Genomic DNA, 26221 nt, shown 5'->3' with positions numbered 1-26221 from the left:
TTCTCCTAGGTAAAAAGACCCACTTTTGACGAGGAGTTTGATGATCCTGTATACAGACAACGGATGGATTAAAGAAGAAGTTTTGACAACCTGATACACAGAGATTTGATGAACTTTGCCATAGATCCCCAGTTTCCCTAGAAATTTTAAAATTACGCTAGCCCAACATTTTTGTAAATCTATGGACATTGACAAAGCTTTTTGCTCGCACCTAATGGGCAAAAGCACAAAGAAGACTGCATTCAACAGACACCGAACAAGACCTCAATCGACGAATGTTCATTAACCTGACATAGAATACCACTGCATTTACCGTAATTATGTCTTATCTTCATCTCTACAACCCTCAGGTAATTACACACATAGTCGATAGGGAATACAGGCACAGATATCAGCAAGCACATATTCCCCCATTCATGTATCATCAACTAAAATGTGCTTCCCCATTTTGTTACAACCACAGCCGAAAAGAGCTCGGTAAAGTTTGACAGCCCATCCACAGACCCGTACCACGGGATAAGAAGGAATTCAAATGTATACTTCGCAATACCTCGAAGCTTGATTTAAAACACGTACGGCACGATGATACATGACCCCCCAAACATGGATTCATACACACATGCTTTTGCTATCTCACTAGGTCATACCCTTTTCACACCTTCTCTTTCTCCTCCCCAACCCAACCATGGAAATGTATTTACACTTGACATATATTTTTCTCCTTTTGAAATGTTTTAGGAAGTGGCAGTTATTGTTGACTGCCAAAGAGTGGACTGTCAAAGTCAGAAAAATATCACTATGCACACTGCCATATTTGCACCTCATACATGTCCGCGCTGCGCATGCGAGCGCTCTCCCGTGCGTGCGCATACCCGCTGTTACGTGCACCCGCAGGCGCACTGTATGCGCATTTACGGTAGAGTTTCTGTGTGCCCAGCGTGCGACTCAATCGTTACATAATTCAACCATATAATGTATTTTATAAGTTAATATCCCCCTGAGTCCAACAGGTATCAGTGGGTCTCAAATGGCTCTTTGACCTTAGAGATCCCCCAAACAATAGTTTGCATGTTGTGAGGGCTTCACATGGTGTTATGCATAGGTAAGCACAGGAATAGTAATTGAAGATTAATTGTATTCCAAATCAGTATCTTTCCCGCAGACGGAGTACAATAGCCTTTAATTACACTGAGCTTTGAGACTCAATGAGGAGGGCCAACACCTGTGTTTACCAATGGGTTAGGATTTGTCTCCAGAAGAATGATTGCTGAGATGTCATTGTCTCAACTGAGAGTAGACAGTGAGATAGTATTCGCCAAACAATAGCTTCCCACAAGACAGGAATGTGTTGGTCATCACCCATTGTTTTGCATAACCAAGGCCACTGATGCAGCTGGCTCACATGCTGTGAGGGACACACACACACCTTGTTGTTGACACACCCCCAGAGCTGGAATGAGGGTATGATATACCCACTGGAGATCACAGGGCTCACTCACTCACTCACTCACTCACTCACACAGCTACCTGGCACCCAGCAGCATGGAGGCTACATCCCCAGGACTGACCTACAAACTAAAGGCTAAGTATTGAATTCACATGGCTAGATAAGGAAATCTAGATAGATTGCTTTAAGGTCAATGGTGCTGGATTAAATAGGATATTGTAACTTGGTTGTGTGATTGTTGGGTGTTTGTGTTGACACTCTGTGAAGTCTGTGATGAATTGGAACAGTAGACAATCTGTAGCATAGTATTTGTGGTATTTGTTTGCCTATGGTGATTTAAAATAGATTGTACTGGTTAGTTATAATATATATCTTGTTAATCATAAATACCACCATGCAGTTGCGTTTGGGCATGTGCTTGTGGCAGTGGCGGGCTGAGATGTGTGGTTACATTGTGATCTGGTCTTGTGATGAATATGCTCTGGTTATTGAGATACTGAAGTTGTTTGGAATGTGAAAGTGAATAAGATGGTTCTAGGAAGTTGGATTGAAATTGTGAAAGGTGATTTAGATGGTTTGGAATTGTAAAATCAGAACATATGCATTGTTCTGAGGCTTGGACATTTTGGAATAAAATGGAGTCTTGTGTCTTCTGCTATGTGATTGTGGTGTAGTAGAGAGTGCCATGTGTTTGGACCTGCAAATCTAAAATGGCTGCTGCCGGGTGTTTTCCCCTCCCCCTTTCAACCATGTGTTGCAGTCTTCATGGGAGTTTTTCTCAAAATGGAGTCTAGCTTCTGTCCCATGCGGTATTGTAGGGTTGTGTATATAGGGACAGCCAGTATTGGTAAGGTCAAGTATTTTCTCCACAAAGATTCTCAGCATTGAATAACTGCGCAGCGATTGTTCCTCACATGTGTAGTTTTATCTGCAACCATATTGTCTCTTATTTAATGTTATAAGTCATTCTCTCTCTCCTTCCCCTTTTAAAAGTAATTGTGTCTTTATTGTATTTTATGTGTAGTAACTTGGTTAGATATTCTATGTTATTTTGGTAGTGTATAGCTTGTATTGTATTATTCTTTTTGAACGTTCATTCTCTCACTAAAGGCGTTAGAACCTTAGACCGATATTTGATTGGTTATTATAAATGCATAAAGGTTTCTCAGAGCGTCATAGTCGCACATACAGCTTTTAAGCTAACAAGGTTACACTGCATTACATCTACACATTGTCACTGCACAAATGTTTACAGTATAAGTACATTCCTTAAGGTATAGTTAAGGGAGTACCCTTGCGGTACTTTTTGCGCCAATTGCGTACTGTGTTCTTTAACCTTTAACGTGTTTTTAATAGGACAAATATTATAGACATTGTCACTTATCACACAGAACAGACGTAAACCTTCCAACAAACAAATAGGTATCCGCTCAACCTCCATCCTGACTACCCACCCGTGAAAGTGATGAGGCTGCCACCCGTGAAGGCGGTCCAGCAGATGTAAAACCAGTCAGCGAAGGAGAGCGCACCTAAAATCAACAACCAAATGACCTCCAATTCACTCTTTAATCCAACAAATGTTAACTTGCCGTTCTTTCCCACCAACAGCGAAGTTCTGTTCCACAGAAACTATGCACCGCCACCATACCCCTAACCTACCGAACCAACCACCGAAAACAGATCCTCCAGAAACATAGATAGTCCCTGTCCTGTCAAGTGCACACCATCCGGTCTAAACAAGTAGAAGTGCCGAAACTTGATCCGCTGATGCCAAACCATAGCACCGCCATGGGCCACCACAAACTTAGCCACCGCGGTATTCACCTTCCGGCGAGCCACATCGATCGCTCGACCATCCACCACTCCACGCCAACACAACCGCGGCACCATACAAGACCAGATAAGCCTACAACCTGGCCAAGCGTCAGAAATCACTTGCAGATCCTGCATAATGGCCAATCGAAGATTCACTGCCTTCCTCCTGCCTAGGTCGTTCCCTCCTAAGTGAATCACCAACAGTTTGGGGATGCCAAACCGCCGAACCTGCTCCATAAGCTACGCTTTCAGGTTATGCCAAAGCATACCACGCACACCTATCCACTGCACATCATCCGAGCCCACAAAGCAAGGAGCCCCTTCCGCAGCCAAAAATTTGGCTGCCCAATAAACATAGGAGTGGCCAATCACCCACTCATCACACACATCCACACGCCAACCTAAAAGGGGAAAAAACAGATAAACAAATGTGAATATGTGAGGTAAAACCAAACCCAGCCCAGAACAGGAACCAACTATCAGAACGAGGATCTGCCAAAAAGAAAAAATTTGAACAGAGGAATATAACTTTCCTCTGGAACAAGCTTCAGGCCAATCGAAGCAACAGAAATACACAAAAGGAAAAAACAAAATAACAAAAAAAGGGGGGGGGTTAGAGCTGGGAGGAAGGGGGATTGGGGGGAACACAGAATAACTCGGCTGGAGGTGAAACGTAAAAACCTGCTGAGGAACTTGTAATTAGATGCCAATTAGCCGAATTGAATAAATTAAGCCAAATCAGTTCGTCAGTTCAGGCAAAAAATCGCGAAGCACTCCAGACCCCCACTGCCAGCAGTGGCGAGTAGCTAGCCATCCGAGTAGGGAGGACAGGGGAGACAAACAATACAGTACGAACACACTGAACTGAAACACACAATGCAGTAACACAAACAACATGTTAGTAGAACAAACTCGCCTACGCAACAACGGGCCGAATGTAACTCTTATAAGCCGCCGACTTCCAGCGACCCAAAGCCTTAATTTCGTCCACGGCGCGCCCTGCAGCTGCTGCGGAAGTAGCGGCCCCTATTCTAAAGGAATGGGAACCAAAGTCCCTAGGCGAGAGGCCCAAACTGGACAGGCAGCGCCGCATCATCCATGTAAACTGGTACTTCGTCAATGGCGACCCGTCGTAATGCAGGAGCCAAGACCCCCTCAGACGAGGGCCTGACCTCCGCATACCGACCAGCCAACGCCACCGGACAACAGTCCCCACCACCCGATGGTGTCAAAGTGAGCCAATGCCCTCTACCCATCTGATCAGTTTTTGAGCAGCGCAGCCTGCAAAGCACGGACCCCCCACCCACAATAACATCCGCGCGCCGCATAAAGGCCTCGGTTTTCTTAGAAGCCGCAACCAGCTCAGAAACCCTGAATGCACCATGGAACGCCATGAAAAAGGCCAGCTGAAACAGGAGCGTTTCAAAACGGGAGTCCGCCACCCCTGCCACCGCCCCTAAGAGGGAAGAAAGCAGGGACGCATCAATAGGGCGTCGGCCATCGGGAGGCACCGGAGCCGAACGCGCCCAACCTCTAAGCGCCCTTGCCAGCAGGAAACCCTTCGTAAAATCCGGCATACCCTTCAATTTAGAATAAAAGGATATCACGGCGAGGTACCGAGACACCACGGCCCTCGATCTCCCCGTTACGAAGAGTTGCCAACCGAAGTTTAGCAACAAGCTCTGACCCCTCTTACCTCTAGGCCCTTTGTCACGGGAAAAGTCTTTGTCACGGGAAAAGTCTTCCCACTCCTTCTAGGCCCTACGGTATCCAGCGAGAGTGGACAGAGCCAAAGACAGCCATGATGACCTGCCAAACATAAGAAGGGCAGGGCAAACCTACCGAATCAGCCTCCGGGGCCAACAAACGGAACCTATCCCACTGCCCCCTGGACAAAGCGTCGGCGATCCCATTATCTACCCCGGGGACGTGTTGCGCCCGAAACAGAATATTGCAGCGCAAACAGGTTAGCACGAGCCGTGACAGCACTCGGAGGACCCGCAGGGCCTTAGCCCTTTGGTTGTGAACCGTGTGCACGACCCCCAAATTATCGCAATGGAAGAGAATACTGCGATCGTGCATTCACTCCCCCCAAACTTCTAAGGCCACCATGATGGGAAAGAGCTCCAGCAACAACAGGTCGCCGGTCTGCCCCTCCCTCGCCCAAGACTCGGGCCAAGAGGCCGCGCACCAAGCCCCGTCCAGGAAACAACCGAACCCCGAGGAGCCCGTCGCATCTGTAAACAACTGCAATTCGAAACTATCAACGAGCAGGGCCATCCAGATCCATACACCATTGAAATCCGCCAGGAACAAAACCCACATAGCAAGGTCCCGCCTAATCTCTGCCGAGAAATGGACAAAATGGTGCGGCCTGGACACCCCGGCCGTGGACCGCTCCAACTTCCGGCAAAAAACCCTGCCCATGGGAATCACCCGACAGGCAAAGTTCAAGCGACCTAAGAGGGATTGCGCCTCCCGCAAAGTAACCTTACTTCGTCCCGAGCACTGCGCATGACCTTGTCCTGAGGCAGTCGGCACGCCCCCGCGACCGTATCGATCTCGATACCTAAAAAGGACAAGCAGGAGAGGGGCCCCTCCGTCTTATCCTCGGCCACCGGACGCCAAAATGCCCCAGCAACGCCCGCAGCAAGAACAGCAGGAAACCACAGCGAGGAGAATGATCAAATCCTCGATAGATGGCTGCGCAAAGGGGCCCGCCATTCTCCCCAGTCGAACCTCCTGTTCCACTTTACCTCGAAGCACGTCAGGGGAATCCCGGGCAGACTGCAGGTTCCTGGCGGCCCAAACTAAAACATCCCCCACCACAGGCAAACGAAAACCCGACGCAAAACCCTCCCGCAGAAAACTTGCGTTGTCTGTGTTTGGGTACCATCCCAACCATTTTAGCATGGCCCCCAAACGAACCGGGGACGGCGCCCTAACTAGCGGCAAGCCCGCCCGTTGCTCTTCCGGCAGGGCCAGCGGCCGCCTTGGCACCAGGACGCCCCCCGCGGAAGCAATTGGAAGCAGGGTGGGATCCGTTACATCGCAAGCAAAGGTGTCGAAAACGACACCGCTGCCCAAGGGGGCACGTGGCATTGTTGAACGCGAAACACTTCCCCTTCGCCGGCGTCTGCTGCGGAGAACGGGCCGCGTTCCAAGGGCGCCGCGGCGGACCCTCAACCGCTGGTCGAAACTGACTCGCCGATGCGGCCTGCGCCACCGGCGCCCCCTTAGCCACCACCTTCACATCTTGCCTTCACATCTTGCGCTCGCGTGACCCGCAGCCATACCTCTACGTCTTTGCATCCGAAGTCAATGACGTGTAGGCAATCGTGTTTCTGACGGAACTGTTTGTCGTATTGTAGCCACGAATCGTCCTTAGACTGACGCTGCATGTCATGCACGAGGTGAATATACCTGATGACGTTCATGTGTTCATCAGGGCTATCCTCCAAGTAGCACGCCGCGAAAACACATAAACCCGCCAACCAGTTGTCATATGATCGAAAGGCCTCTGTCCCAATACCGCCCTTCGCTAGCGCTTCCTTACCTTCCCTCTTGGTGTCCTCCGTCAACGTAAAGAGGTCGACGTATTCCCCCCGTCTAATCCTCCTCCTGCAACTCTCCCGCAATCCCAGCAAGACGGCCGCGTACTCGCAGCGAACCACGCCCGGCAAATTACGCCTCCTCCTTTCCCGTTGAGAACTACCACTACTCCTCCGAGACCGCTTATCCCGTAGCCGCGCCCCACGCCGCGCGTACCGGATAGCCCTCTTCCTAGCCTTCGCGGTGCTGCTAACCGCAGCCCGGCACGACGAAGAAGAGGAAGATCTACTCGACGTACTGCCGTACGAGGAAGAAGAGGACCCCAGTGACATAGCAACAGTATCTGCGTCCCACTCACCGGCGAGCCCGCTTCCGGAAGGCGATACGACGGCCACGACCGGCTCCTCGTCCTGATCGCTATCCGGATCCGCACCTGAAAAAGAAGGGACAACCGCCCCCGGAGCCGAAGCCCCCCTGGCGGGAATGAAAGCAGACGCCCCCGCGGGCGATGGGGTAGTGCTACCCAGCAACGCAGCGGCGGAGCCCAGACTGCGACACGCCTGTAGAAACTGCACCATGGCTGGGTCAGACGCACTTGGGGGAACGGCCGCGTCGCCGGCAGCGGGAACCGATGAAACGCCACCCGGGGACAAAGCCAACAAAAACGGTGCAAACGCCGCCGTCATGGCCGACAGTGCCGACGCAACGGCAGAGGGATCCGGAGCCGCAGCTCCAGAGGTCCCCCCAGCCCCAGGGTCCACAGCTGGGATGGGTCGAACCGCGCCGACACGCCGCCCAGGTCGGCCCCGCCGGGAACCGGCTCTAGCCGCCCCAATAGCCCCCGTTCCCTCCTGCGGTGCATCCCGAGCCACTCCGGCCCCCACTGGCCCCGCCCACCGGGAGAACCCGCTGCCTACTGCCACCAGCCAGAACCCCCCCCCCCCCCTACGGCCCCCCGCTGTCACTACCAGAGGCCCCCGGGAGCCCCCCCCCCCCGTCAGAGCGGGGAGAGCGCCCCCCTGGGAGTCCAGCTGCCCCACGAGCGCATGCGCGATCCGGACTGCACCAGCCTCACCGGACGGCCCGTGGAAGGGTTACCGTCCCCCTCCATAGAGGCAATCCCCTCATGCTCTGGGGAGCCTCTGGTGACTCTCAGCGGTGGAGAGCGCAGGGAACGCGCATGCGCGCGTCCCCGCGCCGAAGCAGCCGGCGGAGAACCCACGCCAGCGGGCTCCCCGGCTGGCTCTCCCCGCCGGCTGCCCGCTGCACCGCGCACCCGCCCGCCGCCCAGCCCAACGTCAGCCGCAGGCGCTCCGGAGGGATCCTCCGGCGGCTGCAGCCTAGCCGGCGACGGGGCAGACGCACGCGCCGCCGCGCGCGCCCGAGAACGAGCGCCCGCAGGCACAGACCCGGCCACGAGCGGAGCGCTCCGGCCCTATGCACCGGAGGCCGGCTCCCGAGTAGGGGCCGCATCGAGGAAGCGGGCAGAGGAGCGGCGAGGACGGGGCATGACAGGCAAAAGTATAATCCCGGGCAAAGAGGACAGAGGGGGCACAGCAACAGCAGCTATGACAAGGGCACAGATAATTAAGATGCAGCACAGCAAGAGACAAAAAAGTGGGGGTGAGCACTCACCCTCACCACGACAAGAGCAGAAGAGGCTGACCCAGCCCCTTTCTCAGGCTTAAGAACCCATTCCACCTACCCCCAACATTCATTCCTATTGGCTAACAATAATACTCCCATAATGCCTTACCGTCCTGCCCCCAGACTAGCTGAGGTTTAACCCACTCCTCTCCTATTTTGTCAATTCGTTCTCCTAATCTGGAAAGTAATGAGCTAAATAGAATAACATGCCTTTTAAAATAAGTGGAGATATAATATCCAGTAATGAGATATGGTTTTTTTTAGGCTTATGGTGGTGGTTGTATCTAGACCAGACAAAGGTAGTGAGTATTGTGATAATACAGAGAAAAATGGATGTGATAATAACCACAAAATAAATAAAAACAGTGATGTAGTAATAATTACTATGAAAATAAAACTATAAATATAGTGGTAAATTAAAAATTAAAAATAAATAATTGTGAGAATGGGTTTTGAACCCAGGTTGGAAGATTGCTGGTCGGCGTCTCTGTCCATTTGGCCATAATGGCTATTAATAAAAAGTGATGTTTCACATCCATTCGTCTCGCAGATTAGCTGCAATTAGACTTAGTTGCTTTAAGTTCACACGTTGCCACTGATAATATCGATATGAAGTCTTTTTAAGAATTAATCTTTAATGATGAACATGTATGTAATTTATCTATTACTATTTATAAGATGTTATTATATTATAATTAATTGGAATATGGCTTTCAGAATATATTGTTAGATCAAATACTAATCTAGGTATGAGACTCCATATGCATGTGACACCTGTGGCACACCTGTACCCTACAATGAGTAGGATTATACTATTGGAGGAGACTCTGTTTAAAAAGCAGAATGTGGACCACAGGGACATACCTTCTGGTGAAACCGTTCTAATGACATAACGGAGAAACGCGTTAAGGAAATTGGCACTGGTGCTGAGTACAAACTGTTTGTTTCATTGGCTTCCATCTGCTCCAGATATCCAGCTACATACGGGCGCATCACAGCCTTATGACAGGTGATTTCAGCCGGTTGCTGTCCTACCACATTTGGCAGAGCTGTATTAAGGGGGGGGGGGGCTCGAGGGGCACGTTACCCTGGGCCCCCTCTATGAATGGGGCCCCCCAGCTTTGGTTACAGCTGCAGTGCAAAAGTGCACTGCAAGCTGTAGAAAATGAAAGTAAACAGGAGACTGAGGACGAAGAGGTGTGGAGTTCGTACATGGGGGCGGGGCTTTACGGCACTGTGCATTCAGTGCAATCGGCATGGGAGAGGAGAGCTTGGAGGCAGGACTGGATCAGATGCACACACAAAGTGTGCCTGCAGTGCCCACCCAGTGATTTTAGAGGGAGGTAAGAGGGAGGAGTGGGGGGGACTGTGTAAGAGGGAGGAGGGGGACACTGTATAGGAATATGTGTGAGAGGGAGGAGGGGGACACTGTATAGGAATATGTGTAAGAGGGAGGAGGGGGACACTGTATAGGAATATGTGTGAGAGGGAGGAGGGGGAAACTATATGAATATGTGTGAGAGGGGGGAGGGGGACACTATATGAATATGTGTAAGAGGGAGGAGGGGGACACTGTATAGGAATATGTGTAAGAGGGAGGAGGGGGACACTGTATAGGAATACGTGTAAGAGGGAGGAGCGGGACACTGTATATGAATATGTGTGAGAGGGGGGAGGGGGACACTGTATATGAATACGTGTGAGAGGGAGGAGGGGGACACTGTATAGGAATATGTGTGAGAGGGGGGAGGGGGACACTGTATATGAATACGTGTAAGAGGGAGGAGGGGGACACTGTATATGAATACGTGTAAGAGGGAGGAGGGGGACACTGTATATGAATACGTGTGAGAGGGAGGAGGGGGACACTGTATATGAATACGTGTAAGAGGGAGGAGGGGGACACTGTATATGAATACGTCTAAGAGGGAGGAGGGGGACACTGTATATGAATACGTGTGAGAGGGAGGAGGGGGACACTGTTTATGAATACGTGTGAGAGGGCGGAGGGGGACACTGTATATGAATATGTGTGAGAGGGGGGAAGGGGACACTGTATATGAATACGTGTGAGAGGGAGGAGGGGGACACTGTATAGGAATATGTGTAAGAGGGAGGAGGGGGACACTGTATAGGAATATGTGTAAGAGGGAGGAGGGGGACACTGTATAGGAATATGTGTAAGAGGGAGGAGGGGGACACTGTATATGAATACGTGTAAGAGGGAGGAGGGGGACACTGTATATGAATACGTGTGAGAGGGAGGAGGGGGACACTGTATATGAATACGTGTAAGAGGGAGGAGGAGGACACTGTATATGAATACGTCTGAGAGGGAGGAGGGGGACACTGTATATGAATACGTGTGAGAGGGAGGAGGGGGACACTGTTTATGAATATGTGTGAGAGGGCGGAGGGGGACACTGTATATGAATACGTGTGAGAGGGCGGAGGGGGACACTGTATATGAATACGTGTGAGAGGGAGGAGGGGGACACTGTATAGGAATATGTGTAAGAGAGAGGAGGGGGACACTGTATATGAATACGTGTAAGAGGGAGGAGGGGGACACTGTATATGAATACGTGTGAGAGGGAGGAGGGGGACACTGTATATGAATATGTGTGAGAGGGGGGAGGGGGACACTGTATATGAATACGTGTGAGAGGGGGGAGGGGGACACTGTATATGAATACGTGTGAGAGGGAGGAGGGGGACACTGTATAGGAATATGTGTAAGAGGGAGGAGGGGGACCCTGTATATGAATACGTGTAAGAGGGAGGAGGGGGACACTGTATATGAATACGTGTAAGAGGGAGGAGGGGGACACTGTATATGAATATGTGTAAGAGGGAGGAGGGGGACACTGTATATGAATACGTGTAAGAGGGAGGAGGGGGACACTGTATATGAATATGTATGACAGGGGGGAGGGGGAAGGGAGGAGGGGGACACTGTATATGAATATGTGTAAGAGGGAGGAGGGGGACACGGTATATGAATACGTGTGAGAGGGAGGAGGGGGACACTATATGAATATGTGTGAGAGGGGGAGGGGGACACTGTATAGGAATATGTGTGAGAGGGGGAGGGGGACACTGTATAGGAATATGTGTGAGAGGGAGGAGAGGGACACTATAAGAATATGTGTGAGAGGGAGGAGGGGGACACTGTATATGAATACGTGTAAGAGGGAGGAGGGGGACACTGTATATGAATATGTGTAAGAGGGAGGAGGGGGACACGGTATATGAATACGTGTGAGAGGGAGGAGGGGGACACTATATGAATATGTGTGAGAGGGGGAGGGGGACACTGTATAGGAATATGTGTGAGAGGGGGAGGGGGACACTGTATAGGAATATGTGTGAGAGGGAGGAGGGGGACACTATATGAATATGTGTGAGAGGGAGGAGGGGGGCACTGTGTATATGTGTAGGAGGGAGGAGGGGGACACTGTATATGAATATGTGTAAGAGGGAGGAGGGGGACACGGTATATAAATACGTGTGAGAGGGAGGAGGGGGACACTATATGAATATGTGTGAGAGGGGGAGGGGGACACTGTATAGGAATATGTGTGAGAGGGGGAGGGGGACACTGTATAGGAATATGTGTGAGAGGGAGGAGGGGGACACTATATGAATATGTGTGAGAGGGAGGAGGGGGGCACTGTGTATATGTGTAAGAGGGATATGTTTATGTGTGTGACTGTGTGTGACAGTATGTATATATGTGTGATTGTATGCATGTGTGTCTAACTGCACATATGTATGTGTGTGACTACTTATGTGCCAGTATGCATGTGACTGTGTGTGCGACTGTACATATGTATATTTATGTGTGTGACAGTATGGGGTATATTTACTAAGGTCCCGATTTTGACCGAGATGCCGTTTTTTCTTCAAAGTGTCATCTCGGTAATTTACTAAGCAAAAATCACGGCAGTGATGAGGGCATTCGTAATATTTTGGAAGTCCTAGGAAAAAATCACGAATCAATACACCATCGGTCAAATACGCCTGCAATTTGCTAGAGATCGGGAATTTACTAAAAAGTGCAAAACACAAACACTGCCGACAATAGCCAAACACTGCCGTGATAAAATACAAATCGTGAAAAAGTGCTAAAAAAAAAACAGACCTGCTTTTTTATCCCGTGTTTGTATAGGCATGCACGGATCCATGAGATCCGTGCATGTTTTTCAGTGGGAAGGGGGGGGAAATGTTATAAATTTTCAGAAAAAAAATTGCGTGGGGTCCCCCCTCCTAAGGCAAACCAGCCTCGGGCTCTTTGAGCCGATCCTGGTTGCAGAAATATGGGGGAAAAATGCACAGGGGTTCCCCCATATTTAAGCAACCAGCATCGGGCTCTGCGCCTGGTCCTGGTTCCAAAAATACGGGGGGACAAAAAGAGTAGGGGTCCCCCGTATTTTTGAAACCAGCACCGAGCTCCACTAGCTGGACAGATATTGCCACAGCCGGGGGTCACTTTTATACAGTGCCTTGCGGCCGTGGCATCAAATATCCAACTAGTCACCCTTGGCCGGGGAACCCTGGGAGAGTGGGGACCCCTTCAATCAAGGGGTCCCCCCCCGGGCCACCCAAGGACCAGGGGTGAAGCCCGAGGCTGTCCCCCCCATCCAATGGGCTGCGGATGGGGGGCTGATAGCCTTTGTGATAAGTGTTTGATATTGTTTTTAGTAGCAGTACTACAAGGCCCAGCAAGCCTCCCCCGCAAGCTGGTACTTGGAGAACCACAAGTACCAGCATGCGGCGGAAAAATGGGCCCGCTGGTACCTGTGGTACTACTACTAAAAAAATACCCCAATAAAGACATTGGCCCTCATTCCGAGTTGTTCGCTCGCAAGGCGAATGTAGCAGAGTTACACACGCTAAGCCGCCGCCTACTGGGAGTGAATCTTAGCTTCTTAAAATTGCGACCGACGTACGCGCAATATTGCGATTACAAACGAGTTAGCAGTTTCTGAGTAGCTTCAGACTTACTCTGCCTGTGCGATCAGTTCAGTGCTTTTCGTTCCTGGCTGACGTCATAAACACACCCAGCGTTCGCCCAGGCACTCCCACCGTTTCCCCGGCCACTCCTGCGTTTTTTCCGGAAACGGTAGCGTTTTCAGCCACACGCCCCTGAAACGCCGTGTTTCCGCCCAGTAACACCCATTTCCTGTCAATCACATTACGATCGCCGGAGCGAAGAAAAAGCCGTGAGTAAAATTACTTTCATCATAGTAAAGTTACTTGGCGCAGTCGCAGTGCGAACATTGCGCATGCGTACTAAGCGGATTTTCACTGCGATGCGATGAAAAATACCGAGCGAACAACTCGGAATGAGGGCCCTTACACACACACCTTGAAAGTATAACTTTAATACATCCATCCACACCTCCATATACACATACTTACCTTATGTTCCCACGCAGGTCGGTCCTCTTCTCCAGTAGAATCCATGGTGTACCTGTAGAAAAAAATTAAAAATTATACTCACATAATCCAGTGTTTTCGGCTCCTCTGTAAATCCTTTTGTAATCCACGTACTTGAAAAAATAAAAAAACGAATACCCGACCACGAACTGAAAGGGGACCCATGTTTTCACATGGGCCCCCTTTCCCCGAATGCCAGAAACCCACTCTGACTGATGTCTAAGTGGGTTTCCTCAGCCAATCAGGGAGCGCCACGTTGTAGCACCCTCCTGATCGGCTGTGTGCTCCTGTACTGTATGACACTGTATGTCCTGTCCATTTTTCCCCCATATTTCTGCAACCAGGATCGGCTCAAAGAGCCCGAGGCTGGTTTGCCTTAGGGAGGGGGACCCCACGCAATTTTTTTTTTACATTTAAACTTTATTTATTTTTTTAACAAAGTGCACAATGAAGCCCAGCACGGATCTCTCAGATCCGGCCGAGATTCATTGTATTAAAGTCGGCAGTGTTTTACAAGTCACTCACGTAAAACACTGCCTAAAAAAACGAATGACATCGACATCGGAAAACCCGAAAATGCAGAATACGGCAGCTTAGTAAATTAGTCGTAATCAATTCAAAAAGTTGCATATTTACACTTTCGATGTCATTCGTGATTGAACTTTGACCTCAAACGGGAAAACACGAATCTTAGTAAATTTACCCCTATGTATGTGTATAAGTACTGTATGTGACTGTATATATGTATGTGCATATGCATATCGCCCCAACAATCACGATGTGATGGGACAGTACTGTTTTTTGGGTTCTGTCCCATCAGTGGGCAGGAGCAAAGGGAGCGACATAATGCTCCCAACTACTGTGCGCATGAGGCTGAGGCTGCTGGGGAAGCAATGTCCATGCCCCCATCATGAAGTGAAATGGGCGTGTGACTTTTGGCCACACCCCAGTTTGCCACCTACAGGGGAGTGTATTTTGGCTGTGCAAGTGTGCGATCACATGTGCAGCTGAGCTGCTAAAAAGCAGTGTGTGCAATCTCTACACAACCCGGGACTTACTCCTCCAGTGCGATTGATTCCTGCTGATCGGGGCTGGAGCTGACGTCAGACACCCTCCCTGAAAACGCTTAAGCCCATCTGCGTTTTTCCGGACACTCCCTGAAAACGGTCAGTTGTAACCCACAAACGGCCTCTTCCTGTCAATCACCTTGCGAACGCCCGTGCGAATGGTTCCTTCGCACCATCCCGTCGCTGACCACCTATGCCCGTTGTAGCTGTCTGACGCGACTGCGCATTGTGGTACATACATATGCACGGTTCGGATCTGATCACCCGCTGTGCGAAAACACACAGCAGCGATCAGATCTAAATGACCTCCTAAGACCCGATCCAAAAATTTGAATCTTTAGGGCCCCCCAGTATTAAGTGCCCCCGGCCCCCCAAATCCAGCTCTGACATTTGGTCTGTCCTGGCCCGAGCAGACTGAGACCACATATTCAGCTTTGTTCCGGTTAAAGACACAGCCTGCGGTTTATAGCTACAGCCGCTGGCCGCTCCATTCAATAAGAAGCATCACGTTCCAGCCTGCGGCGGGGTGAGGTGAAAACGTTACACTGACCTTACCGGTCACTGTAATTTGTATAAACCCCATACTACGCCAGCAGTATAAAAGTGAAGTAGAGCGGCGAATGGTTAATACCGGGTCCTGGTGAGTGCACACATCAGGATATTTTGGATCTAATGACTGCAGCTTTTGTATCCATTTAAATATCTGGACTCAGTCATAATAACAGCAAAATTTGCTATAGCAATTGTATATATCCTTATACACAAAGAATTCCTAGGATATATAAATAACTGGATATCAAGTAATTCTGGCCAAACTAGCCTATTAAGATACACAATATATGGCTATGGACTGCCTATATACTTATGAACTTTAAGAATACTTTGGAGCTACACAGTTTATCAGCATCAATTGAAGTGTCTTACAGCTTTTTTAAGTGCCATACATGCATAATTATGTATATAAATATGATTTATTTTTATCTATATGTACTTTTTAATATGTAATAAATGTGATTGTAATTTAAGCGCTCTCTATTAAGTATTTATGATTATATTGGTAAAGAAATGAGGCCCTGTAGTCTGCAAGCCCTGTAGAGTGTCATTAGTTTACACTGCCCACTGAGACGTGGCAAGGAGCATACTTCTCAGGGTTGGACTGGCCCACAGGGGGGGTTCACTACGATCTGCTGGTGGCCGGCCTCCCGGCGACCAGCATACCGGCGCCGGGAGGCCGGCCGCTGGCTTACCGACAGTGTGGCGAGCGCAAATGAGCCCCTTGCGGGCTCGCTGCGCTCGCCACGCTACGGGCACGGTGGCGCGCTACGTGCGCCACACTATTTTATTCTCCCTCCAGGGGGGTCGTGGACCCCCACGAGGGAGAATAAGTGTCGGTATGCCGGCTGTCGGGCTCCCGGCGCCGGTATGCTGGTCGCCGGGAGCCCGACCGCCGGCATACTGAAGACCACCCCACAGGGGTACAGGGAAACCACCAGTGGGCCCCACTGCCTGGGGACCCTCCTCCTCCTCTAGTGATCAGGTTCCAGACTGTGTTCTTGAATTATACATTATACATATGTTACTTTATACTGCACAGGACTATGATGTATTCTCTACAGTGCATTGCCAATATTTATGTGGTACATTAACATGCATGCACTAGCAGATATTTATATATTTGTCAAGGGGCCCAGCCCATGCACTCACTAATGGTTAGGCAATCCAATGTAGCGGCTGACCACACACCCCCTGGAGACTGACCACACCCCTAAACATGGGCCCCTTCCACTGCATTCCCCGGTGGGCCCTTCATGCCCCAGTCCGACACTGATACCTATTATAATAGTGTAATCGTATATATTGGATTCTCCAATCTCTGCATATTTGAAGACTATGTTTTTACATTTGTATTGCTGTATTACATGGGCAGACACTGTCTGGGTATTATAAAGGCTCAATAATTCCATTCTTACTGCTCCAATACCAGTTCTCCTGTAGAATACACATATTCACCCTGTTGTGTTTCTCTTTCCAACAGATATGGACAGGAGGACTGGAGACGATGGATGTAGATGGTTGAGGTCACAGGTGAGTGTGACTTATTTATGGTGCAACAAAATGTGATATTGATCTGATGTTTCAGGTGGAAGGAACAGATTATGTGTATATATGGGGCAGGAGCATAACTAGAACTTAGTGGGCCCCATAGCACCATTTTGAAGTCCCACCAATTTTACTAGACACCTCTCTCCATAGTGATTATTCAGTTTATGCCCTATAGTAGTACGCTAGTTCATTTTATGCCCCATAGTAGTGCCCTAGTTTATTTTATGCCCCATAGTAGTGCCCTAGTTCATTTTATGCCCCATAGTAGTGCACTAGTTAATTTTATGCCCCATAGTAGTGCCCTAGTTAATTTTATGCCCCATAGTAGTGCCCTAGTTCATTTTATGCCCCATAGTAGTGCACTAGTTCATTTTATGCCCCGTAGTAGTGCTCTAGTTCATTTTATGCCACATAGTAGTGCCCTTGTTCATATTATGGAATGAATACAGTTAGACAGGTAAAACACATTCAAAATATAGACACCATAATGTCGACAGGTACAACCAAAATGTTGACATGGATCATATATCAACAATCAGTATGTAGACATAACAATATATAGACCGGTTGAAATATCGACAGGATCAAAATGTCTGTAGTTAAAATATAGACAAATCTTAAGGTTGACACCAAAATGTCAACAGGGTCAAAATGTTGACAGTCATAAGAAAAAAACACAGCAGCTGCTAAATGCAGCTTGCGGCTTAGATGTGTCTAACCGCCGTCTCAGAGTAAGATGCCATGAGAGACGCTGGTTGAGATGCTGCCTAGGTTTGAGTTCTGTCCATGCAATATGGAACACAGAGTCAGAAAGCAACACAGACAGCTGCTGCCTTATCGGAGATCATTAAAACATATGCGTATAAATCGGAAAGCCACAAAATTAAAGTGCAATAGATATTGCTATTGACCTCAAAGTTTAAAAACAAACAATGACTGGCAATGTATTGAGTGCTATGCAGTAAACATCCATAATAGGGAACTACTAAAAACAAATAAGTGTGTCTCCTAAAACAAGGAAATAAAATACCAGTTAAGGCTGGAGTACAATAAACAGCCCAGGCAAAGTGATGAGGCCATTGAACAGGCAGACAAATAATATTATGCTTGAATGACACATTATCATGAACCAATACAGGCAGTGAAAAGAGCCCATGAACACCAATAAAGGTGAGAGTGACATTGAGATTTGTGTCCCTGCATTATACTATAACAATAATTTCCCGGGGGGGGGGAATCTGTAACAATATATTTGGCAACAGTCTTTATTTGTGAATTGAAATATACTGTGGGGAGCAGGATTACAAATATTCCAGTCATACCGAGCAGGGTTTTACACAGGACCCGTTTACAGCGTGTTGATTGTCTCAAATCAGAACCTTGTCTGTGACAGCTGTCACATGGAAGTGAAAGATAACAGCCTCCCCGTATGGTCTGGACCGTTCCGGTTTATACCCCATCCTTGGGGTATATTTACTAAGCTCCCGATTTTGACCGAGATGCCGTTTTTTCATCAAAGTGTCATCTCGGTCAATCTCGGTCATTTACTAAACACTAATCACGGCAGTGATGAGGGCATTCGTAATTTTTTGCTAGTTCAGGTAAAAAATTACGAATGAATACACCATCGGTCAAATTACGCCTGTTTAGATACGAATCTCGGTCATTTACTAAGCAAAAAAACACAAAACACTGCCGTGAAAAATTACAATTCGCAAAAAAGTCCTAAAAAAAAACAGACCTGCTTTTTTTATTCGTGATTTGAGATGCATGCAGGGATCCATGAGATCCGTGCATGTATATCAATGGGAAGGGGTGGGAAAGTGTTTTTTGTTGTTAAAAAAAATTGCGTGGGGTCCCCCCTCCTAAGCATAACCAGCCTCGGGCTCTTTGAGCCGATCCTGGTTGCAGAAATATGGGGGGAAAAATGACAGGGGTTCCCCCATATTTAAGCAACCAGCATCGGGCTCTGCGCCTGGTCCTGGTCCCAAAAATACGGGGGACAAAAAGAGTAGGGGTCCCCCGTATTTTTAAAACCAGCACCGGGCTCCACTAGCTGGACAGATAATGCCACAGCCGGGGGTCACTTTTATACTGCGCCCTGCGGCCGTGGCATCAAAAATCCAACTAGTCACCCCTGGCCGGGGTACCCTGGGGGAGTGGGGACCCCTTCAATCAAGGGGTCCCCCCCCCCCAGCCACCCAAGGGCCAGGGGTGAAGCCCGAGGCTGTCCCCCCCCATCCAATGGGCTGCGGATGGGGAGGCTGATAGCCATTTGTGATAATGAAAAGATATTGTTTTTAGTAGCAGTACTACAAGTCCCAGCAAGCCTCCCCCGCATGCTGGTACTTGGAGAACCACAAGTACCAGCATGCGGCGGAAAAACTGGCCCGCTGGTACCTGTAGTACTATTACTAAAAAAATACCCAAAAAAACACAAGACACACACACCGTGAAAGTATAATTTTATTACATACACACATACATACATACATACTTACCTTAAGTTCCCACGCAGGTCGGTCCTCTTGTCCAGTAGAATCCAAGGGGTACCTGTTGAAAAAATTATACTCACGAGATCCAGTGGTCCAGGCTCCTCGGCAAATCCAGGGTTAATCCACGTACTTGAATAAAATAAAAAAACGCTGTCACGACCACGAACTGAAAGGTGACCCATGTTTGCACATGGGTCACCTTCCCACGAATGCCAGAAACCCACTTTGCCTTCTGGCTAAGTGGGTTTCTTCAGCCAATCAGGGAGTGCCACGTTGTAGCACTCTCCTGATCAGCTGTGTGCTGCTGTCCTCACTGACAGGCAGCACGCGGCAGTGTTACAATGTAGCGCCTATGCGCTACATTGTAACCAATGATGGGAACTTTCTGCTCAGCGGTGACGTCACTTTAGGTCAACCGCAGGGCAGAAAGTTCCCATCATTGGTTACAATGTAGCGCATAGGCGCTACATTGTAGCACTGCCGTGTGCTGCCTGTCAGTGAAGACAGGAGCACACAGCTGATCAGGAGAGTGCTACAACGTGGCACTCCCTGATTGGCTGAAGAAACCCACTTAGCCAGAAGGCAAAGTGGGTTTCTGGCATTCGGGGCAAGGTGACCCATGTGCAAACATGGGTCACCTTTCAGTTCGTGGTCGTGACAGCGTTTTTTTTATTTTATTCAAGTACGTGGATTAACCCTGGATTTGCCGAGGAGCCTGGACCACTGGATCTCGTGAGTATAATTTTTTCAACAGGTACCCCTTGGATTCTACTGGAGAAGAGGACCGACCTGCGTGGGAACTTAAGGTAAGTATGTATGTATGTGTGTATGTATTTAATAAAATTATACTTTCACGGTGTGTGTGTCTTGTGTTTTTTTGGGTATTTTTTTAGTAATAGTACTACAGGTACCAGCGGGCCAGTTTTTCCGCCGCATGCTGGTACTTGTGGTTCTCCAAGTACCAGCATGCGGGGGAGGCTTGCTGGGACTTGTAGTACTGCTACTAAAAACAATATCTTTTATTTTACAACAAAGGCTATCAGCCCTCCCATCCGCAGCCCATTGGATGGGGGGGGACAGCCTCGGGCTTCACCCCTGGCCCTTGGGTGGCTGGGGGGGGGGACCCCTTGATTGAGGGGGTCCCCACTCCCCCAGGGTACCCCGGCCAGGGGTGACTAGTTGGATTTTTGATGCCACGGCCGCAGGGCACTATATAAAAGTGACCCCCGGCTGTGGCATTATCTGTCCAGCTAGTGGAGCCCGGTGCTGGTTTTAAAAATACGGGGGACCCCTACTCTTTTTGTCCCCCGTATTTTTGGGACCAGGACCAGGCGCAGAGCCCGATGCTGGTTGCTTAAATATGGGGGAACCCCTGTCATTTTTTTCCACATATTTCTGCAACCAGGATCGGCTCAAAGAGCCCGAGGCTGGTTATGCTTAGGAGGGGGGACCCCACGCATTTTTTTTTTTAAAAATTACATTGTTTACTTTAAAAAAAAACAAAAAAAAAAACCCAGCACGGATCACACAAATCCGGCCGAGATTGATTGTAAAAAAAAACGGCAGTGTTTTGCTAATCACTGCCGTTAAATTAGGTAAAAAAACACGAATGACATCGACATCGGAAGCAAAGAAAAACACGAATACGACAGCTTAGTAAATTAGTCGTAATCCATTCAAAAAGTTGCAGTTTTACACTGTCGATGTCATTCGTGATTGAACTTTGACCTTTTTTCGGAAATTACGAATCTTAGTAAATAAACCCCCTTGTTTCATACGGGGAGGCTGTAATCTCTCCCCATCCATCTCCCCAGTGACAGCTGTTATATCAGAATCCCAATCCCCTCTGTTCCATGGGAGATCTGACATTTTCTGGCACTGCGCCCATGTGCAGTGTGAACCTCACCGACCCAGGAATATCCCGTATCGCCACCACAATGGGAACAGTGTAAGTCTCAGGTCTGACCCGGCATGGAACCGTGTTCCAAATCCCGTATCAGACCCAGGATTTTAGTGGAAAAGAGGGTTTACAGTATGCTCTGTGGGGAAGATAACAAAATAAAATGAAATAATAAAACACAATACATCCACCATAGTACAGTATATTGAGAGAAATGATTAATATTAATTTGGGACTATACAGTATTACACTCTCCTATACGACTCATTTCAAAACTTCTAAAAGCTATTGGTAAACGATAGATATAGATAGAATGGATAAATAAAGGGACACCACTGCGGTCAACAGCTTTTTAAATCACTTATATGTGTTAAGGTATGTACACACTGGCCGATATAGCGGCCGTTCAATTGATGATATAATATATCAATATATTGATAGTCCGTCAGCCAGTGTGTACCAACTATATGGATTCTGTATGCTTTACCGGCGGACGGGATGCCAGCTGTCAATGTCCTGACAGCGGCATCCCCCCTGCGCAAAGAGTCCCCTTGTGGGCTCGCTGCACTCACCACTCTGCGGGCTCGGTGGCTTGCTGTGCTTGTCACAGGATCTATTCCCACTCTGTAGGTGCTGTGGACACCCGTGGGAATAGTCCTGTTGCGCCGGGATTCCGGCTGGTGGCATTGTTGACTGTCGGGATTCCGGCGTAGGTATCCTGACCGCCGGGATCCCAACAGCTGGAAAATTAAATGCATCCCAACTGAATGTATGTGAACGCTGTAATTCACAGACATATCGCATCAGCCCTGTAGCACAGCCGATGGTCGATATATCGGCGCTTTGTGCTGAGTGTACTGCCAGTCAGCTGACTGCCCATACGCTCACTGCACAAGCCTGCGGTGATCGACAGCGCAAATGGGCGGGTGCATGTAAATGCCCGCACAGTTAGTGACGTCAGTCGATGCGGATCGGGCAGTGTGTATGCACAACACACTGTCGATCTGCCTGTAGATATATCTGCAGATCAAGTGTGTAATAAGCAGAATTACTTGTCACTAATTTTCTATACTTTCATTTGTTATTTCAATGAGCTATATTTATATACATCTTTTCAATGACATTATTAAAGGTTATGGGAGTCATTCAGACCTGGACGCAGACGTGCATCCAGGGGGTCTGCGTATACGTAATGGCCACTGTGCGCATATGCGACCCTACATCTTGAGGAAGGCTGCGGCCGCACAGTGATTGACAGCGGCGTCCGTTGGGGGGCAGCAGCACGGTGTTGCGGGGGCATGACGGGCCAAATGGGGGCATGTCAACAGTGTTTTCAGGTAGCTGTGTGACGACACACGCAGCCACTCTGAAAAATAATGGTGCCCGCCAGCCTGCCAGCAGGCAGGAGTCAACCGCAAATTACATGGGGCTCGGTGGCTTGCTGCGCTCGCCATAGATTCTATTTCCACTCTATGGGTGTCGTGGACACCCATGAGTGGGAATAGTCCCTGTTGGTCTGCATGCCGACCGGCGGAATTTTCAAAGGTTGATATCCCGATGTTGGTATTATATCCGGCGGTCTCCTGACCGCCGGTCACATAACTGAATCCCGTAAAACTATCTCTGTGCAGGACAACCCCTAAAACTCTCAACTAGTACAGAAAATGATTTAAAAAAATTAATTGCCGGACTGTAATAAGTACCCAAGTGACTTGAAGCATTTGAACTGGTTCGTGAAGCAGACATATAGTATATAGGGGGAAAATGTAATAAATGCACTGAATGTAAGAAGCAAGAAGTGCGAGACTTTGTACAAGGTCTCCCGTTTTTTTTAAAGCAGCAATAATTTACATCGCAAAACCTGGTTTGTTTTGCCGTGTAAATGATAGCCACAAAAAAAAAAACTGGAGAACTCGCATAAAGTCACACATTTCCTGCCTCTCACAGGCTATTACATTCCCCCATAGTCTATTACAATTTTATGTTTTTTTAGTCCCGGCGGCGGGGGGGCGGGCAGGCGGTAGGGTGAAGCAATGGGCTGTAAAAGCTCATTGAAAATGTATGGTGAAGCGGCACCTATACTGGTGCCTCAATGACAGGGGCGTGCATTCATACCACATGAATGCATGCCCCTGTCAGTCCCCCAGATGTATCCGCTGGCCAGCTGGCACATGCGGCGGCGCGACGCAGTGGGCATCGTGGCGGCGGGACCCGGCGGGGAAAGGGTGGCTAGCGGCAGACCTGGATCCAAGAGGATCCAGCCCCTGCCAGCCACTCTGCAGAGTTCGGCAGCGGAGAGCGGCTTCCAATTTCAAAAATGGTGCCTCAGCGTAATTTTTGAAATTGAAGATGGCCACCGCGAGCAAATCACGTCTCATCGCGTAATTGCCCCGCCCCCTTAACTGGCTTATATAAGCCAGCGGCGAGGTAGTGGCGGTCAGTCCGGCGGCGGGGAGGGAGCAGTCAAGAGCTCCCGAAGACGCCGAAAGCCCTAGAGAGGCGGCAGCCATGCAAAAGAGCTTAAAGGCTGCCGTCCCCCAGGTGAAGACGCCGGAAATACTGGAGTGGGGGCGGCCATGCAAAAGAACTTAAATGCCGCCTCCCCCAGGTGAAGGTCCAGCACAATAAAATATTAAAACATCAGGTGGTGTTGTTTTTATATTAATATTTTCTTTACAGGCGGACTACGAGTGCCAGCAGGCCCTTAATGTCCGGGCATGCTGGCACTTATGGTTCTCCAAATGCAGGCATGCTTGGGCAGGCTTGCTGGGACCTGTAGGCCGACTGTAAGGAACAATATTAGTATGCCATGAACTCTGCACCCACCGCCACCAGGAGTGCGGGGCATAGCACTGGGCCTTCAGCCCAGTGCTGGCTGTTGCTCAGGAGGGGGGACCAGATTTAAATTTTTGGGGTCCCCACTTCCTGAGGAATTCCAACCCTGGGCTGACTGGTTTGGGCGGTGTTTAATGCTATGGCAGGGGGACCCCACACTGAGTGTCTCCCCTGCTATGGCATTACTCCCCCTGGCTGGTTCAGCCTAGTGCTGGTCTTTGTAAAAGAAGGGAAACCCTGTGCTTTTTTTTTTTTTTGGGGGGGGGGGGGTCTTGTATCAGGATGGGGGGGGAGGTGGCGCCGCCAGTGCCTCACCAGTCACTGCCCTCACCGCACGTCACTGGTAACTAGGTGTGTGCAGAGTGTGCCTCGCACACAGTGCACTTGTGGAGGGAGCACATCGCTAGTGATGGAGAGTCCCCTGCTGCGCTGCGGGGTCAGCCGGGAGCCAGGACACTGAATTGAAGAAAAAGGACAGCCCCTCCTCCCACTCGACACTTCCAGTCCCAATGCATCTCTCACTGTTCCTGTCCTCCCTTTCTCTCTCTCTCTCTCTCTTTTGTCCTTACCCCCACTCTGTCCCTCTCTCTGTCCCTCTCTCTTCACCCACCCCCTCTCTCTTTTTTTAAACAGGGGGTCTCTGCCTGCCTAATGTGTAAATAGGGGATCTCTGTCAGCCTAATGTGTAAAAAGGGGGTCTCTGCCAGCCTGATGTGTAAAAAGGACTCTGCCTGCCGTAATGTGTGACAGGGGCTCTACCTGGTGTAATGTGTGTAAGTGGTGCTACTGTGCGACGTAATTTGAATAATGGAGACTACTGTGGCCACACCCCTTTCCCATGAATCCACGGCCTATATCTTTGACGCACGCCTATGGTGCTCACTGGCCCTGTTTTGTATATTGGGGGGGGGGGGGGGGGGGGGCAAAGCTGTTTCTTGCACACAGCGCTAAAATGTCTAGTTACGGCACTGCTCTACTATGGTTCAGAATATGAACTAGGGCACTATTATAGGGCATAAAATTAACAACTGCTGCAGAGAGGTGTCTCTCTAGAAGCATTGGGACGGGGCCCCTTCAAAATGCTGCTATGGGGCCCACAAAGTTCTGGCTATGCACCTGGTAGGGACAGGGGTGTTTCTATATTGGGTGAAGTGTGTGCAGTGCACATGGACCCCTGTGTCCAGAGGGGCCCACGTCGCACACCTTGCGCCCATATTTAATTACTTACCTCTCTGAAGTCTTGTGTCGGTGCTGCTGATGCCGGAGAAACAAATGCTACCTACACAGTTACGGAAATTTCTGAAAGCAGGTACATACCACCTGTAACCAATCAGATTGCATTTTCCTTCACTACTAGAAAAATGATTAATTGGTTGATCTGACTTACAGAACGTTTTTCCTGTACATGTTTTCATAAATGTCTCGGTAGGCTATATGAACCGATTTGCAATAGAACTGGCATGTGTGATATATAAGATTGTAGATCACTCTCATCATGTTTTGTAGCTTCTCTAAAGGCCAGTACTCACGGGCCGATGCGGGAGAGATGTGTGCGATCTTGCTGAAAATCTAAGCAATCTAGTCAGATTGCTTAGATTATCGCTCCGTGTGTACTCCCCTTAACTTTAAACTCTAATTGGGCATGTGAATATTAGAGCTTCCTTAATTTGGAATTAGTACATACAGAAGGCCTACATGGAGTCATTTGTTTTGTCGGCAGTGGCGATATAGCTGTCTGACAGGGGCATAGCTGCCATAGGTGCAAGTAGTACAGCTGCTATGGGGCCCAGACCTGTGAGGGGCCCACCTTCCCTGTCAAAATTAAATGTGTTGTACAGTATACATTTTTCACCATTGGTAGATACATAGGGGCACTTACGAACTTTTACCTTGGGGGCTACAATATATCTATATATAT

General features: G+C 49.0%; 1 protein-coding gene across 2 annotated transcripts in view; it reads left to right on the top strand.

Annotated features, from left to right (window-relative positions):
• Window positions 1-26221, top strand: part of JAKMIP2 (janus kinase and microtubule interacting protein 2) — a 241153-nt gene that overhangs the window by 96224 nt on the left and 118708 nt on the right. For both annotated transcript variants that reach the window (XM_063928047.1, XM_063928046.1), the window contains exon 2: window positions 17006-17055. The gene's annotated coding sequence lies outside the window, so the exon portion shown is untranslated. The remainder of the gene's footprint in view (window positions 1-17005; window positions 17056-26221) is intronic.

This window comes from Pseudophryne corroboree, chromosome 6, assembly GCF_028390025.1.
Source record: "Pseudophryne corroboree isolate aPseCor3 chromosome 6, aPseCor3.hap2, whole genome shotgun sequence".
Classification (NCBI taxonomy): domain Eukaryota; kingdom Metazoa; phylum Chordata; class Amphibia; order Anura; family Myobatrachidae; genus Pseudophryne; species Pseudophryne corroboree.
Note: the sequence above shows the minus strand (reverse complement) of the source record. Positions and strands in the feature narration are given on the sequence as shown.